This window comes from Scomber scombrus, chromosome 6 (genome assembly GCF_963691925.1).
Source record: "Scomber scombrus chromosome 6, fScoSco1.1, whole genome shotgun sequence".
NCBI classification, from domain to species: domain Eukaryota; kingdom Metazoa; phylum Chordata; class Actinopteri; order Scombriformes; family Scombridae; genus Scomber; species Scomber scombrus.
Genome location: NC_084975.1, coordinates 33,225,602 through 33,232,401, shown reverse-complemented (window position 1 = coordinate 33,232,401; position 6,800 = coordinate 33,225,602). Strand labels below are relative to the sequence as shown.

The following is a 6,800-nucleotide window of genomic DNA, read 5'->3' as shown; positions in this document are numbered from 1 at the left end:
TGACATGTTATCATTAAGAAAAGAATGAGACCTTAATATTTGCTTGTCACGTAAAGTAATTATTGTTTTCCTACATTCATAATACGTTTTTATTGAGTACAGTTTAAAATCACCACTCTGTCAAGTGCCAACGTGCTATTATTTTTCTGCCGCCACAATTTCAACTCCCAACTTTAGCTGATTGGTTGATATAACTACCAAAACACCGCCTACGTTGCGATGATATGTTTCATTGTTCGTGATTTATGCGTTGATTAAAGTAGGGATTGGTCTAAAAAAACGTAAGTCAGTTCGGCGTTAAAATCCCGCCTACTCTTGGATAATTGGTTTAGAGGCCAGTCCTACATCAGCTCCACAGTGAGGATTGGTCATAAAGATGTCGGTCACGATAAAGTGAAACGCCATTGGTTCTTGCTGAGTGTGCAGTTTTGAGGGTTTTCTTCCAAAACCGGTCAGACAGGCAGAGGGACGGACACACACACACCTCAGCTGCCATTGTCACAGAAATATGAAGTTTTCATCACGGACACTGATGCTTTAACTTCTGTGGATTTAATTTAACACCTGCAAGTATTATAAGTGTGAGTACAAAGACATTTCTGTTGTTCTTTCTTATTGAGACAGTCAGATGAAGACACGCCGTGTGATCTCAGTGTAACTTAGCTATCTCAACTAGGTTACATTGTAGAAGTTAGCAAATGTAACGTTAGTGTTTTATCAGCTGATCATTGCAGATCAACACATAGACTGTATTTACTCGTTGAAGTGCCATTAATGTAAGAATGATGTGTTTGTGTCGTGGATCACAGCGTGGTATTTGAATAGATAAGTAACGCTAAGTTGAATTGCTTTGGTATGGCTATCATCCATTCCAAAGTTGGCGCAGAGCTAGCTAACCTTACACCTCGTTTATGTAGTCACAACAACTTCTTTGTTATTTCCTATTTGAAGACATAAAGCGATGTAGCGAACCACTAATACTAGGTACACTTCAGCGTTACCTCCTAACCACAACCTTATGCTGGTTCTACTGGGTGAAGTTCTTTATTCATTAGCTTGAACGCTAAGTACTGCTAGCTCATTTTTAGTGGTCAATTTGAGCCACTTTGTTTTATTTAACAGCTTTTCATTCTAAAATAAACACCACCGGATGTAAGTGGGGCTTTTTCCGTCCGTTTCATTGGTGCTTTGCTGTTAATAAAAGTCGTTCCTTTACCGTCACACACAGCCTGATGTTTGATCCTAGCGTTTCTCATATACTCACCTCAACCCTAACCAGCCTTTCTGCCAACACTAACCATAATATAACTACAACCCGAGCTCCAACCGCGGGGATGACGCTTCGGGAAACAATAAGAGTGAACACATTTCCACACAAGAACTGTCAACCTGTCTGTTTTACCTGGCGTTGTTAGACACATTTTGGATCCTCCGAATATGTAACCATGTTATTTAACGTTGGGATTACATATGAGAGTGTAGTCATCAAACGATTGAAGCAAACCATACATACAGTAGCCACACACACAAATGCTTGATAGGTGTGTTCTTTGTTAATGCAGCCTGAGCTCAGCTGGGCTGATACACAACACAGATGTTCTCTGAGCTGTTCAGAGCCTGAGAAACTAATACAGCTTCCACTAAATGTCCCTTCATCCTCTAAGTTTGATGAATGAAATGAATATTCAAATATGATTCTTGCTTGATGCTTGATTCCACCTGATTTAAGTTTTACACATCATTTTGAAAAATATTGTTATCAGGGGTGGAATGTAACTAATACTCCAGGTGATGCTGCTTTATACTTCCATTCCACTACATTTTAGAGGGAAATGTTGTTCTTTTTACTCCACTTCATTTATGTGACAGCTTTAGTTCAAGCCTGAAATGAATGCTTCACATAAAGGGGATTTTACTTTGTGTGTGTTTGGGTGGGGGGGGACTACAGGTCTTACCTTGCCCTATTATTACCACAGATTGCATTCTGTTGCTGTCCTCCAATTTAAGGTATTCTCTGAAATATGTTATAGAATATAATTCAGAGAATACCTTAAGTTGGAGGAGAGCAACTGCAGCTTCAATAGCATTAGCCATCAAGTTCTTTCTCCTCGAGGCTGCTGTAGGAGAAACACCATCTGAGTGGTGACTTAAAGTTGACATTGGCAGGTAGAAGGCTTTGGATAACTGCTTCACCTTAGTAATGTTACTGTTACCTGTCTGAGGATTTACGTTGTTAATGTTGACATCACGGGTGCTGCTATTTACGTCCTTTTTGGGTTGTTCTGGTGTTTTTTCTTTCAGGTGATGTAGATTTATGTTTTAGCCAGCGGACCATGTTTGTATGCCTTAAAGTTAAAATCATTGCTAGCTTGTCTGTATATGCTAGTGTGAGATGCTCCAACAACAGAGGGGGTTTGTAGCCTTGTAGAAAGTGGCACAGAGCATGCTTCAGGTGTGTTGTCCAGGGCGGAAGTCGGATCATCTCATGCAGCGCTTCCGGGCGGTCGTCCTGCATTCAGCACCATTGCAAACGTTGACTGAACAATATCATCATCGCTGTAAATGTGTGAGGATATTGCTCGCATTATAAGTGTTAGATTTGTGGGAATCAATTAAACTATGCACAATACCCACAATCCTCGACGGGCATTCAGGCCCTGTAGTTACTAGTCAGTTTTCATATTAAAATTTTAAATTAAATAACATAATTATATCAAATCAACTGTCTGTGTTCCCTCGCCTGTGTGTCCATTGCTACACTTGCCATAGTCCCCACCTAGACGGGCATGTACACCTGTAAACAAGCCTATACGCAGTAACAAACCAAAACCATCAATTACCAGGTAACCAGCATAGTGGTTGTCCAACTTATTCCTCCCTATCATGTAGGGCAGCTTTTATGGGACTATAAACACTACCTGAGTGCCTTTTTCCCTGATTTGGTTGAATTGTTCATTCAAGATGAAAAAGGAGACCGTTTTGTTTGTTTGAAATTTGCAAACTTCTTTTTTGTTCTATGACTAAAACACTTGATGTAGAGTTGATTGTGTAAAATTCACAGAAAAAGTGGACTTTCAGTTTGCAAGCAGTGTTGATGGTTTTAAACATATGTCATGAATAAAAAATAACGACAAAAGATGGAGTTTGAATAAAACAGTTACAGGAAAAAAAGAGTTTCTCTCAAGCTGTTTGGCTTACAGCGGATGTCCAGAGGGGCTGTGAGCTGAGCTGCTGCTCACATTTGCGCAGCTTGTTTCCTTTATGACTTAAGACCCAGACGTCTGATGGCTAAAACCTTTCGTACGATTAAAGATATACTTAAAAATGACCAATATCTAAAAAGTTTATTGTAAAATGTGGCTTAAAACCCGCTGTTACCGGACTAAAATGATAGACTTCCATTGGTTTTAAATTGTTGGCAACATTCAGGATGTAGTTATTTTTAGACATTTCAAATTTCATAGAAAGTTGAGAATAAGGCGAGTGAGACGGAGAAAGGGAGAAGTTCACTTGTAACAGAAGCAAAAAGATTTTTTATATACACTACAGAAAAGAGTATGGGCATCCACAACAAACAGAAACCCTTAAACATACACTGCTAGATGTAAAGTGACAAGAATATAAATAATATTGCATATGATAAACAGTTTGCAATGTGAAAAATATAAATATATGTTGAGTAGTGGTGAGGACTGAGAGAAGAAACTACAGCATGTTCAGGTTGTGCAGGTGTTGTAGGAATGAAAGATCATAAGCAGCTTATATTTAGTTTTCTTGTGTGGACATTAAATATTAGACTACTAAAATGTGTTAAAACAGTTGTGGCATATCTACAAAATAAATTAAATACTACCAGAACATTTTAATATTGTCCCTGTAGTTTCTACAATAGATATTGTCAAAAAGTTTTTGAATTGTACTGAATTAATTTGATTTGACAGTCTGTATTGAATACATGCAGATGTTGATACAACTACTAGGCTACTTAAATATATATCACACTAAATAGTTAGACATTATGACATTTTCTCCAACTGGACCTCTTTAAATGTGAGTTGAATACCCCTGAAATACTACTTTGTATTAAAGTACTGTAATATTGTTATAACATGTGACTTTATTGCAGCTGTACAGTTGGGTAGCAGTACCAAACTGAAGTGGTGAGGCAGTGTATTTCATCACTTTATCATATAATCAAAGCTAGGTAACTACTACAACCATAAAATAAGCACTGCCTGTTTTGATCAATGGACCTCTTCTCCAGAGCACACAGTGAACTGACTGTGCATGAGTCTGCAGATCACCTACCTGTAAACAAGCATGTGACGTGGCCACTGTCTCAGATAATGTAGCCTGGAGGCTAGAGGCAGGTGTTCAGTCACGTGAGGCAGCTTTTGAGTGTATTCCCGTTATCAGCAGCACCTTGCCTCGGTGCTGGTTAAACAGTTACTGTCAGGAGTCTGACGTGTGACGTAATGCAAGGGTTCCTCTTACAGCTGATAAATGTTTCCAAAGAACCCCTCATAACTGTAACACTGATAACATGTTTACTACCATTTGTGCTCTGAAGTACAATCTTTCTCTGAAGTGTTAAGGAACATTTCCTGCATGGATTCATGTGTGAACGGGAGCAGAGATCAATGTTCAGGGCAATCTGTGGTCCCAAGACCTCATACCATTTCTGGAAGAATGCCAGCACAGCTGTGTTGTGAATGAAAGCAGCATCATTGCAGTAACAAACATGTAAAGGGTTAACTGTCCGTCTGACGAAAGACGTGAAGTGAACAAACAAAGCTGAGGACTTGATGTACAGGTGACGCACTGTGAGTTGGGTGGTGCTTGGTTTTGGCTCATCTGTTTTCAACATGGCGGCCATGTCAAACGATCCCATTATATGGTTAAACAGTACACTATAATGTGTTCCTGCTAACATTTGAGGCAAGAAATTGGCAACGTAGTACCATCATGTTGATTCATATTCGATGAGGACTGCTTAGTTTGAAAGTTTGATCTGAGTTTCACCCTCTCCTTCTGTTGAGGTTTATGGTGGTTCTGATAAGATATGCCTCTATTGTCTCCCTTAGGATACATTTGTCATGAGCATTCGAGAAAAACACAGGTGATGCCACAACACATACGTCACACACACAATCATCCAGTACGTACACAATCACACTATAGTTAATATTCAGTAACACACACACACACACAAAATACACAACAAAGCCACGCACCAAAGTTTTGCACATATTCACTACAACACATAGTGCACAACCTCTTCTATCTCCTGTTTGTATATAACAAAGTCTGAATATTTTGTCAGTTAAAAGAATCAGAGAAGCTGATGATGTAGCTTTTTGAGTGCTGGTTCCTGCAGTCATTTGTATATATTGTAAAGAGTAGAGGAGAGCTTACACAGCCTTTAGCAGCTCCAGAACTTCTGACTTAAGTGTCAGAGAGAGCTGAGTTGCCACATCTGCTGCTGTCTTTGTATGAGAACCCCATCTGATTATACCTCCATCTGTTCTCAGCACGGTGTGAGGGAGAATAGAATTAAATGCTGAGCTTAAATCCATCAATTGTCCAAAATGAGCTGATGGATTTCCACGGTGCTTTAAGACAGAATGAGTTGTAGTGTTAAGAGCATCATCAGTATTTCTACTATTATTATAAGCAAATTGGTAGAGGTCTGAGTAGGGCTGGGCAATTAATCGAAAAATAATGGAAACCGACATTTAGAAACTCTAATCGACTTAATCTTGCTCATGTCAATGAATGGTGGTGTTCACTGTTGCCATGACAGTAAGGGTTGCATATCTTTAAGGAATATGAAAACTTGTCTCCAGTGATCATTTGAACCCAAACCCTGATCTTTCCATAGTTCTAATCAAGTAAACTAGACATTAATCACAGCGTCACACCTTAAAACATCATTATTTTACCTCCCTAAAGATCCTCATGTGTGAGGGCAGCAGTGTAAAATACAAAACAAAAGAAACTGTGAAAATACACAAATGTTCATCCAGGGTGGAGATAATCATTCATTAATCATAATCGAGGTTAAAAGTTCAATCAATCGTGATTTTGATTTTTGGCATAATGGCCCAGCCCTAGGTCTGAGAGTTATCCACCATTATGTGTTCCAGTGATATAATTACTATTGATGTCAGTGCTACTGGTCCAAAATAGTTATTAACCTGTAGGTGAGGTTTTTTAGGAGGAGGAGTAATAACAGAGGTATGTTACATGTATCATCAGAGAGCTGGACCGGAGGATCCAGGCTGGAGTCAACTCATCAAAAAGAGAAGTAAAGGATTACACCCTTTGCCGCAGCATTTGGCTCAGTTGTTATGACCTGCATTGGGCCACATCACACTGAAGTTGACAGGTTTCTACGTTCAATGATATCGTCTTTTAAAGTTAGAATCAAAAAGTTTCTAAAAAGATATTCAGAGTTCATTTTGCTTTCTGTAGTTTGTTCAGTGTTTCCTTGTCAGAGTTCAGGTTGTAATTCTTTCACAGGCTCAGACTTTGTATGACCTGTCGGTTGAAAGTCTCTGACATGTGTTCTATGTTATTCCTGAGCTTCTCTAAGTTTCCTCTTCAGATCTTTTTCAATTGATCTCACTTACATGAAATCATTGCTCCAGAAGGCATTTTTTCCCCTTTCTGATCAGATGTTTGACCTCAGGTGTGATGTAGCCTTTGTATATTGTGATATTTTGGCAAAACAGTGTCAACACAGAACTGAATGAACCCTCCGACTGCCTGTGCAGTACTGTCAGTGTTGTTGTCCTCAT

The 6,800-nt window shown here is 39.1% G+C and overlaps 1 protein-coding gene across 1 annotated transcript in view; it reads left to right on the top strand.

Moving 5' to 3' along the window:
- Positions 1–459: 459 nt before the first annotated feature.
- enc2 (ectodermal-neural cortex 2) overlaps positions 460–6,800 on the top strand; it is a 42,875-nt gene continuing 36,534 nt past the window's right edge. Inside the window, exon 1 of the mRNA XM_062420313.1 lies at positions 460–581. The gene's annotated coding sequence lies outside the window, so the exon portion shown is untranslated. The remainder of the gene's footprint in view (positions 582–6,800) is intronic.